Below are 12,064 nucleotides of genomic sequence, written 5' to 3' on the forward strand. Positions count from 1 at the left end.
AAAGAGTTGGTGGGCTTGTGTTTGAACCCTAGATTGGGGACAAATTATCATCTCTGGAGGCTTCAGTTATCTTATTTGACAAAGAAGGATTAGGAGGGTCAAACATGCATATGCCTAATACATTGCAGGGCGCAAAAGTTACTTCCTTTAAGTATTATTTTCCTCAGGATATATTATTCAGTTAGAAGGTATTACATTGTTAAAATGGGAATCTGGACTCATTCTACCATGAGAAATTATTCAAAGTTTCTTTTTAGTGCCTCACACCAAATCAACTGGATGATTTATATATTATCTTTGTCAACAGATTTATTCACTAAGGTGACTTACCTCCCTAACTCTTAATTGCCCACTTTTCTCTACCTCTATATCAACCAGGAAAGTCCAAGACCCTATCATCCACCAATTGGATTATTGAAAGTCTTATTTAATTTTTAAGCCATTTGGTTACAGCCATAATAGATTTACAGGGTTAGTTATTTAGTTAGTTGGGTATAGTTCTTATGACAAGAGGAAGGTATCCACTGGTTATATAATCCTAACATATGTGTCGTGTGTAATGATTAGTGGTCACTTCTTAAATCAATGTTAAATTCACAAAAGGCCTCCATTCTGCCACCAGTCTACCAAAAGTGCTCTTGTCAAGTAACATAATCTCTGTTTTTCTAAAACCCATGGTCATTTCAGAGTCCTCATCTTACACAATCTCTCAGTTACATTTAACGTAGTTAATGACTTCTTCTTAAAACATGTTACTTGCTTGAATTTGGGATCCATGTTCTCTTAGCCTTTCTCTCTCATTAATCCCCAATTGGCCTCTGTTTCTTGGGTGGAATAAATAATCCATGCTTTTTTTTCTCATTTGTAATATTGAAATGGCCGAAGACATAGTCAGTGAATCCCCTCTATTCTCTACCTATATGTACCTCATAGGATTCTCATTCTGAAGCAACTATGACTTTCAATTGTATCTGTACCCTGTACCTGAAGTTGTAGATTATTATCCTGAACCTTTCTCCTGATTTCCAGAGCTGTGTGTCCAACTGTCTAGTCATCATCATTTCATCCATGCTTAATGGGCATCCCAAACTTTGTTTTCTCTTTTCTTTCTAACTAGCATTCAATTGCACTAGTTTATTGTCTCCCCAAACTCTCCCCCAATACAGAAATCAGAGCCTAGAAAAATTGGAAGTTTATTTCCCAGGATCTTTTACCAGAATTCCAATATAGATCCTGCCAAAGAGAAGGATTTGTCTGGAATTTGAATGATATATAGAAGGAGAACCAATTTTTCAGTGGCAGTGACAAGGAAACATGTGATATATGTAAAGTTTGATCAGTACCTTCCTCCCATTCTCTTAAGATTTACTTACTTTGTTGCCAGAGGCAGCTGAGATAAATGTAAGCAGTTTCCACAACGTCTGTACTTAGTGATTGCCTAATGCTAGCAGTAATCTCCCCTCATCTTTTTGTTCCCCAGCCATTAACAATTTCTTTCTAAGATTCTCATTCCATGCACTGACTTGTTTATGGTAGCAGAGTGGTGCCTATGTTTGGGTCAAACTTTTGCCTTCTCAATCAGTGAAGACATAGACTCTCAAAGACAGAATGAACTGATTATTGTTCTAGCTAGATAGGAAGACAAGAAAGTTCTCATCATTGATGGAAAGGGAAAGACTGTTTTTTTTTTTTATGGTATGCAGTAGCAAATTAATTAGGTAGATTATGTCCTATAGTTACATGGAATGTGATTTCCATCAGAAGTACATTTGGGGGATCCCTGGGTGGCGCAGCGGTTTGGTGCCTGCCTTTGGCCCAGGGCGCGATCCTGGAGACCCGGGATCGAATCCCACGTCAGGCTCCCGGTGCATGGAGCCTGCTTCTCCCTCTGCCTGTGTCTCTGCCTCCCTCTCTCTCTCTCTCTCTCTCTCTGTCTCTATGACTATCATAAATAAATAAAAAAAAATTAAAAAAAAAAAGAAGCACATTTGGGATGATAAAACAGTTGTCACTATAAAATGGTATCATGAAAAGTTGCATATAAAAAACTGGAGAGGATTGACTGCTACTGAACACACTGCAGGGCAACAGAATGAAAATGACAAGTTCAGCCTATATTCTTTTTTTTTAAGATTTTATTTATTTATTCATGAGAGACACACACAGAGAGAGAGGCAGAGGCATAGGCAGAGGGAGAAGTAGGCTCCATGCAGGGAGCCCGATGTGGGACTCGATCCCAGGACTCCAGGATCATGCCCTGGACCAAAGGCAGGTGCTAAACCACTAAGCCATCCAGGGATCCCCTCAGCCTATATTCTTAAACCAAGACATGGTTCAGAGAAGTAATGTGATTCCATGAGTCATGTCCCCTCCTTCTTCCCACATATCTCTGTGGAGAACAATCAGTCCACTATGAACTGTTGATTTATAGCCTGAGTTCATTCACAATATTATCACTAACCTTACATAAAACTTTAGGTCTCATTGAGGGACCTGTGAATTGGAGTGCAGAGGATTTGGGTGAATGCCAATGGGTCTAAGTACCTTAAAACTTCCAACATATTTTCAGTTAGAGTCACCACCTTCTTTCCCATCCAAAGTCATCCTTCCACTGCTCAAATACTTCCTGTGTCCTTACTTAATACAATTATCTAATAAGGAGATATCCATTCTTTATAAATTCCACATATATGAACATTTTTACTTGCAGTCATAGAAACCAGTAAAATGAAGGAGATCGTACGTAGGTCAAAGCAACTTATATATCTGAAGAATTGCAAACTTTTACAAATGTATGCCAGTAGAAATCTAGAAAACAAAATAAGAATGGATTCTAAAGATGTGAGAACAGGAGGAAAGAATATTAGACTGAGCCATGTTTATCAACATAGGAACATTCGCCATACATTCATAATTCCATGTTAGCTCAAGCATCTAGGGGTGGCAAGGACAGTTCACTTAGTTGGTTAACCAAATCTTGGACAAAATAGTGGTCTTTGTTAGAAATGAGAGAGCTGCCAGAAATCGTTTGGTATCTTTTAGAGCAAGGAATCCAAACAGTTAGAGATAGGCATGTTTACACAGAATAATGAGGGCGAATTGCTCACCCAACTATTTTCCTTTGGGAGGGACCAAAGGACAATTAGCTTAACCATGGTATTAAGAACATTGGTGAAGGGACATTCTTAACTTCTGGGACTATGCTCAGTAAGCAGGAATGAAGGTGAGAAATGTTGCCCTGAATATGGCTTGCTGGTATTTACATGGAGGGGCAGAGACTGTGCTAGCACTTAATTGCTGATGACACAGTAAGCGTGATAGGTGTAATGGGAAGCAGAGCCTGAGCTGAAGTCAGTAAGCTGGGCAAGCAGCAATATTTGACCATGGCTAATTGATCATGGGGTTTGGGGAACTGAGATAGATGAGCACACTACTAAATTCTTCCTTAATTTGTGGAATAGAGGAAAGTCTCTCATGGTGCCTGGGTGGCTCAGTCATTAAATGTCTGCCTTCAGCTAAGGAGAGACTGCTTCTCCCTCTCCCTCTACAGCTCCCTGTGCTTGTGTTTGCTCCTTCTCTATCTCTGTCAAATGAATAAATAAATCTTTAAAAAAAATGGGGGGACGCCTGGGTGGCTCAGCAGTTGGGCACCTGACTTTGGCCCAGGGTGTGATCCCGGAGTCCTAGGATGGAGTCCTACATCGGGCTCCCTGCGTGGAGCCTGCTTCTCTCTCTGCTTCTCTCTCTGCCTCTCTTTCTCTGTGTTTCTCCTGAATAAATAAATAAAATCTTAAAAAAAAAAAAAAAGAAAAGAAGTCTCTTGTTTGGTGAATATACCTGTAATGGACAATAAGGAATTCTCTCCCAGTTCCAGGCTTGAGCAAATTTACTGTTCCATATCCCTTGAAAGAAGTGAACGATGGGTCTGTTTGAAGAAATACTAGAGACACTGCCAAGTACATATACTCTAAATCTTCCTGTTTCTCCTACAATGTTCCCATAGCCATTTAAGAGGGTGGCTGTGGTTTAGGGAAAGAAACTACCCAGAATTTTGAAGAATTAATGATGTATTTGAAGTGAAAATGTTTAGAGATCTAAAACATCACTGTGGCCCGTGAATCAGGGAGGGGATTGTGACAGTCTGATGATAATTGGAGTTTGGGATGGAGTCTATGTTAGAGTGAACTCAGTGTTTGTGGATTTACCCATGAGTTTTCCTCCTTATTTGGAAGCTCACAAATTCCTTCTTTAGTTAAAGTGTACCTCAAACTAAGATTTATTATATTAGGGAGGACCAAGTGGAAGTTCCTGAAACTAGTTTCCCCACACCGTTAATTTATGGTTTAATAGAGTGGAAAACAGAAATCAGTACTACATCCCCAGAAAAATGACAGAATTTAGTGCCTCCATGAAAGACTTGAAAGATGTCTTTCGTGGTAGATCTTCATGGTAGGTCTTCATTTAACTCACCTATCTGGTATATCTAAATATGACTTGAAAAATGACAAGGAATATCATAAATATAATCAACTGATGACTCCATTATCAGCTATGGTGCCAGATATGGCTTCTTTACTGGAGCAACCAACAGAATGATTTTATCCTGATATACGGCTATTGATCCATGGTCAATGTTGTTCAGGCAGGAAAAAAAAAAAGCCTTTGGATAACTCCTTCTAAATCACTCATTTTGGTCTTCCAGGAAATCAAAATCATTGGTGGCAATTTGCTATCATCTCTGCATTCCCTGATGTCTTGAAGCTCATAGCAACTTTCCCTGACCTTTGCTCCCTGGATCCTTCCTATGGTTTATCTTCTAATTCTCTGTATTAAATCTCCTCCTGCTGCTTTGTTAGAAGTCCTAGAGTGGTATTTGTTTTCCTGAATGAATTTTATCTAATTTAGCCCAGAGCTTTGTCCTCTCCAACTGTTCTTAGTCTCTGTGACTAAGACTTTCATTTATCCAATAGTTCAAGACAAGCCTCGGAGATATTCTTGAAGGTAACCTTCATTCTCACCATTTCTCCCACTGGAGAAGTGCTTCTCAGGGCTTCCTACCACAGGGCATCGTAGGTGCTCTCGTTTCTGCCTCTAGGGCTCTTCCCCCAGCTTTCTCACACTTCACTGTCTCACTTAATTTAGGTCTCTGCCCTTATCTCATCTGCTCAGAAAAGACTTGCCTCACTACTATTACTTTTCCTTATTACCCCTGGCTTCATAACATATACGGATTTTGATTTTGACTGGTGTATTATTTTACTCTCTTCACAACTAGAATAAGCACTCCAAGAAAGCAGACACTCCCTCTGTTTTAATTAATTGATATATCCAGGGTTGCATTGGTGGCTTGGTGGGTTCAGTGACTCAGGTCACCATCACGGGGTTCCGGGATGGGGCCTCGAATCAGGCTCCACGCTCAGTGGGGAGCCCGCCTCAGGATTTTCTCTCTCTCTCTCTCTGGCCTCCCCTACTCACCTCTCTCTCTTTCAAATAAATAAGTAAATGTTTTTTGAGAAAATATTGATATATACGCATTACCTAAAATCGAGTATACAACTAGTAGGAATTTAGTACGACTTTTTGTTTGTTCATTTAAATCTCTTTTTATTTGATCCATACTAAAAATACAACTGCATAAAACAATAATTATAAATCTTTGTTGGTCGACGTGATGTAAGGAGCACTGGGCATTATATAAGACTGATGTATCACTGAACTCTACCTCTGAAACTAATAATACATTATATGTTAATTAATCAAATTTAAATAAAAAAGAAAGAAAAGAAATGTTACAAATTTCTATATGTTGGTTTTTATATCCGGAGGCTTTAATGAATTCATGTATTTTTAAGCAACTTTCTTAGTGGTTTCCGTGGGTATTATAATTAAAATCTTAATTTATAACAGTCTAGTTTGTATTAACACCATTTTAATTTCAAATATACAAAAATTTTGTTCAAATACATATCCATTCACCCTTTTATGCTATTGCCAAAAATTATTTCTTTAAACACTGTTGTGTGAGTACAGTTTTAATACATTTACTTATTTAATGAGTAAATAAATCTCATATATAAATTGTGTACTTATAAATTATTATTTTTAAATTTAGTCCAAATATATTCATACACCATTTAAATGTATACAAATTATGATATAATAGCATTATGGGGGGTAGGGTTTCATTCAATGATTATCCTTTTTTTTTAAGATTTTATTTTATTTATTCATGAGAGATACACACAGAGAGAGGCAGAGACACAAAGGCAGAAGGAGAGGCAGGCTCCACGCAGGGACCCTGACATGGGACTTGATCCTGGGTCTCCAGGATCATGCCCTGGGCTGATGGCAGCACTAAACCGTTGAGCCACCCAGGCTGCCCTCAAGGATTATCCTTTCAGGTGTTGTCAAGCACACAGAAAATAACTTTCAAATAAAACCTAACTTAGTAACACACCAGTCTATGGATTCTTGCTTCTCTGGCCTGGCTTTGTCTGCTCTGAGCATGTGAAACTTCACTGCAGTTCTCAGGAAATGTCTTACCTAACCCATGTCTCTGTTTCTGCAGTGGTCGTTTAATTTACTTTTTATGAAAACAATAAAAATTTCTCTTTTAATGTTGGACCAAAATTCTGAATTGAGAAATATGCACTGTATAGAAACTTCATCAGAAGTTCATCATCAATATAAGGAACATATAAATTATATGCATGATTTTCATGTTCTATTTTTTTCTTTACTAAGGATGTAGTAAAGCCTATCATCAGATGCTGACATAATATCTCTGTTTCAGTCCAAATTCTGCTTCTACCTCTGTGCAAGTTCTGTTGCTCACCTTCTGATGACACATAATATTTCCATTCCATATTGGTTGGCCCTGGGTGTCGCTTTCTTCTATCAGCGCAGTGATTGCTCAGCCTACCCTCCTGCACTTATTCTGCTGTCAGATTTTGGACAGCAAAGTACCAATTGTATATGTTAAAGAAGCTACATCTCCCGATATGCTGTGAAAAATGCCAATTCTTAATTTCAAGTACTATGAAATGGTGTTTCTCTCAGTCTTTTGTGCCTAATTGGTGTCTTTTACCTTCTGGGTCACACTGCAAGGATAGAGAAGTCTATTATATTCCATTTCTGATGGTAGAGGAAGTAACTTTCTGAGGGGATCTGAGTTAAAATCAGATCCTCTGCTGAGCAGAAATAATAGAATTTAACCCTTTATGTTGAATACCATTAAACAATGTTCTTCTGGCTGCAGTAGATACTGCCATTTTATTGTTTATCCTCACTATCATTTTTCTTACATTCACAAATCGTGATCATACAACTTGCATGCTTATTTTACAGTAAAGCGATAAAGTAGGAAAGTCTTTACAAAGAAATTAGAATATCAATTACCAGACAATTACCTTTCATATTTGTCAATTTTCTGACCTTCCTCTACTCAGACATTCATAGCATTTCTTCAATCGTCATGCATACCACCTTTAGATGGTCTCTGCTGACTACAAAGTGCTGTATTTATCCCAGTTACCTAAAAATATCCGTACATATGCTTTCAAGGCATTACATGTGCACAATGCCTAGAATATGTGATGGAGCTCAGGCAAAGGTTAGCGAGAGAGATATGCATTTGGAAAAATCAGTGTGTTGGTGGTACCTGAAACTAGGAGATTGGTCAAGGAGTGTATGTTTTGTGTTAAATCATATGGAATACCAAAATTGCAAGCATGAACGATGGAGTATGTGTCAACAAGAGGCACAGAGATGTGAAAATAACCAAGAGAGCATATGATTATGGAGATTAAAGGGTTAAGGATGGGTGGCTCCCTGAGTGGCTCAGCGATTTGGTGCCTGCCTTTGGCCCCGGGCCTGATCCTGGAGACCGGGGGTGAGGGGGGGCGAGTCCCACGTTGGGCTCCCTGCATGGAGCCTGCTTCTCCCTCTGCCTGTATCTCTGTCTCTCTCTGTCTCTCTGTCTCTCTCTCTCTCTGTGTCTCTAATGAATAAATAAATAAAATCTTTAAGAAAAATAAAAAATTTAAAAAATAAAGGGTTAAGGAGTTTTGAGGATGAAGTGTGCAATGCTGTCACATGATATAGCAAGTTATAGTGCTGTAAGGACTGAAAGTATCCTTTGAATCTGGCAGTTGGGAGATTTTTGGTGACTTTAAGGAGCCTGATCTCAGTGCAATGAAGCCACAAGACATATTCAAGGGGGTTACTTAAGGAAGTGGAGACAAAGCATGAAAGTCACACATTTAAGAAATTTGGCAAGATTATGAAGAAATGATATCAATTGGCCTAAATTATTTAAAAAAAAAAGAATGAGCATGCAGATGATGCTATCAGATAGTCATTTCAAGGGATATAAGAAGATTTTGACCACGCACCAATGAAAAGTTGTAATCAAGACCTAAATGAGTTTTCATCTGACCCAGCAACAAGACAGCCTTGTCCTCATAAGGCTCACTTCAAGTCAAATGGGGGTAATGGTGAAGGTATTTTTAATGTAGATTTAGACTCAGGCTTTTCTAGGTGCCTATATTAGAAATATGTATTAAATAAGTGCTACCATAAATACCACAAGTAGATAAATAAGTATATAAGCAAATAAATAAATAAGCTGTATTAAAATAAAGGCACAGTAAAATTAAAGTTGCTGGTGGGAAAGAAGTTTATATGATCAACCAAATGCGATTACTAATTATAATAATAGCAAATACATAATATTTGTAGTGTGCCAAGCCTTCCTCACAGAACCCTCAAGACATAGCTACTATTATTTTCCTCACATAACAGATGAAGAGACCAAGGCACAGAGAAGGGAAATACCTTGTCCCAAGTCCAGTGGCTACTAAGTTGTATTGCCAGCACTTGAACCAAAGAGTCCAAATCTTATACTCTTAAACTCCAGCAGATGAATGCCTCCATAGTGAGTGTAATTAGTTGACATCAATTTTGCTAGTTTAATAAGAAAAGGAATTTATTAAGGATTAACCAGAATGCAAAGGTTAAAAGCTGTGTGAAAGAAAAAAGCACTTAGAGTCATCCCGTGAAGTGATACAGGGGAGGTACACAGCTGCCTTTCCAGGACACAAACACTTCAGCATAGATGACACCCAGCTAGCATCGGTGATCTGCACAGATCACAACACAGTGAGAACCAACATTGGATATTGTTTGCTATCCAAAGAACCTCAGTCATCCACTCTACTGAAACTGGCTGCAGTTCACGCTTCCTTGACCAGAATGGATTCTCTGTGGTGCCAGCTTTTCTCATCTGTTTGACATCACTAATTTTTAATTTGACATGATGTATTTGAGTGGAACAGGCTAGGAAACTCTATACACCAGAATCTGGGACAGCAAGTATCTGGCTTCTATAAAAATGACCTTAGGAATATGTTCAAGGGGCTTAGCAGTCAAAGCCGGAAAAGAAAAAAAAAAAAAGAAAGAAAGAAAGAAAGAAAGAAAAGAAAAGAAAGAGAAAAAGAAAAGAAAAAGGCAAGTGTCAGTTGCATGGCTTGTCCAAGATGGCTAGAATGAACAGTGGCAGAGTTGACAGATTGGAAATAAATGGGGAGCTCCAAAGACTGCTCATGAGGTTAAAGAGAAGTCGGTATGGGGCAGGGATTGTGAGAGAAAAGGAGAAAGCCTCTCTCAACAGAGTGAAGTGTTCTAGTTTAAAGGTGTAAGGTAGAGCTAGTCCAGGTGATGGCCAGATCCTAGGATAGGTCCTAGATTTTGTTTGCTAAAGTCAATGGAGGTAAAATTATCACATTAAAAAGCATTGTACATTTTAATACTTGCTTTTTAGATGAATTTTCTCAATGGCCTTGGGAATCTCTCAACTTTATGATAACATTCTATGATGCAAAGAAGTTCGCAAAGGCTTTGGTGAATGAGGAATATGGCTTTTAGGTGGGTAGGTGACAACAATGAGGAAAAGTAATGAGTGCCAAAGTCACAAGGCAGGACTCCCAACCAATGGGAGTCCTTAACACAGCGATGGATTTCCTTTGTCTAGAGAGGAAGAATTGCAGGTAGGGAGGTAGTATACTTTTATTTATCTTGTCATTCATACCCCAGATCATCTGAGCTCTTCAGGCAGTATGTGACCTTGTCTCAAGGAAAAGTTGGAAGCTATTCTACAGTTGTATTTTAGGAATTCTCACTATTCTTTATTCTTTTTTCCCCTCTTTCTCTCTCATTCATAAATTTATTCATGTATTTATTCAGCCAATAGATGAATGGATGGGTAAATAGAGAAAAGAAGGAAAGGAGGGAGGCAAGGAAGGAAGGATGGAAGGAAGGAAGGAAAGAAGGAAGGAAAGAAGGAAGGAAGGAAGGAAGGAAGGAAGGAAGGAAGGAAGGAAGGAAGGAAAATATTTTTGATGAGTTAGCACCGTGCTAGGCAATAGGTATACCACCATGAACAAACCAATTGATATACACTATATAAAGACAAATTATAGTACTATGAGAGAAGGTAAAAAAGAGAAAATTTATGTAGAAAGTTCAGGGAGGACCTCCCTGAGAAGCAAAAGTTAGCTGAAACCAGAGGAAGAGCAAATGTTAACACTTTCAGGTAGAGAATGCATCACATGCAAAGGCCCTTATGTGGAAAAGGAAAGACTCATTTGAGAAATTGAAAGAAGTCCAGTGTCTAAAGTATTTATGTTTGTGTTTTTCCTAACTCATTGATTTATTTAAAAGTATCTTATGAACTGAGACCATATACTATATAAAATGAAAGACTTTAGAAACATAGAATGCCTGCTGCAGAAACCTTGTAAATTTCTAAAATTTGAAAACCTTCAATGTGTATCCTTTATATAATATGATCATAATACTCATATATGATTATATACAATATATAATATTTTAATGTTATATATTTAATAATATGTATTATAAAAGTTTCAATCTAGATTATATATTAAATGTGTGTATGTATAAGTATTGTGTGTGTTTATAAATATGTGAATATACAAATTCCATGATCTGGTTTGATGGGGCAGGCCATTCTCCTCAACTTAGAAGATAGTAATAATTTTGATACTACTTTTATAAACCATATGGGAAGTCTAAAGGTAGTATAGAGAAAGGACATTTTTCAGTATATGAACTGATTAATAAATCCCCAAAAAGAAGTATCTATGTACCATCCATCGTGTGTGTGTGTGTGTGTATGTGTGTGTGTGAAAAGCAGGCCGATAACGAAAATGAAAACATGATGTAAAAACACTCGGATGAGACAGGCAAAACAACAACAACAACAACAACAACAACAACAACAACAAACAGAACGCCATTGCAAAGGAACAACAATTCAGTCTAGGTAGGGTGACTTTGGAAGCATTAAGGGAGACAGTTTGTGAAATTGAAAGCTTGTTAGGAAAATCTCTTAGTACATCAAAGCTCAGCACTAATGTCTCTGAGCAGTAGCATTCTGGATTTTCACTCCAGGAGTCAGCCTTGAAGACAACGCATCTTGGTTGTTTGAAAGAAATGCCACCTACAACTTTTCTTTGCTATCTTAAATATGTGTTTCAAATTATTTTCTTCCAATTCTATTCTGAAGGGACATTAATCTTGCTTCTACACTTTCAGAAATTTCAATTATTTTTAAAGGCAGCAAGGATTCAGGTTCTTTTTTTCTTATCTCAAATGCAAGAATCCTTTGGGCATTAATATTTTGAAGCATTACATTATAAAGTAAACAAATTAAACAGATTTTTGGTACATTGACCATGATAAAGAAAATGATAGATAAGACACCAGGTGAAGGCAAAGAGAAGTACTGCTACCCACTACTTTATAGATAAAGAAACCAACGTAAGGAAAATGGAAGTACAAGCCTTAAATCATAGACTTACAATTAATGGATACAAAATAAGATGTGATTTTTATGCTTCTATTTTGCTAAATAGTGTTCTAAGGTTAGAGGATTCAAAGGTCATAGGTAAGATCCATGACCTTGGAGAGCTCACAGTCAACTGGAAGAGAGAAGGTAAAAAGATATAGTGGTGAAGCTTCGTATTTTAAGAAACTGTGTGAC

The sequence above is a fragment of the Vulpes lagopus genome, chromosome 6 (genome assembly GCF_018345385.1).
Source record: "Vulpes lagopus strain Blue_001 chromosome 6, ASM1834538v1, whole genome shotgun sequence".
NCBI classification, from domain to species: domain Eukaryota; kingdom Metazoa; phylum Chordata; class Mammalia; order Carnivora; family Canidae; genus Vulpes; species Vulpes lagopus.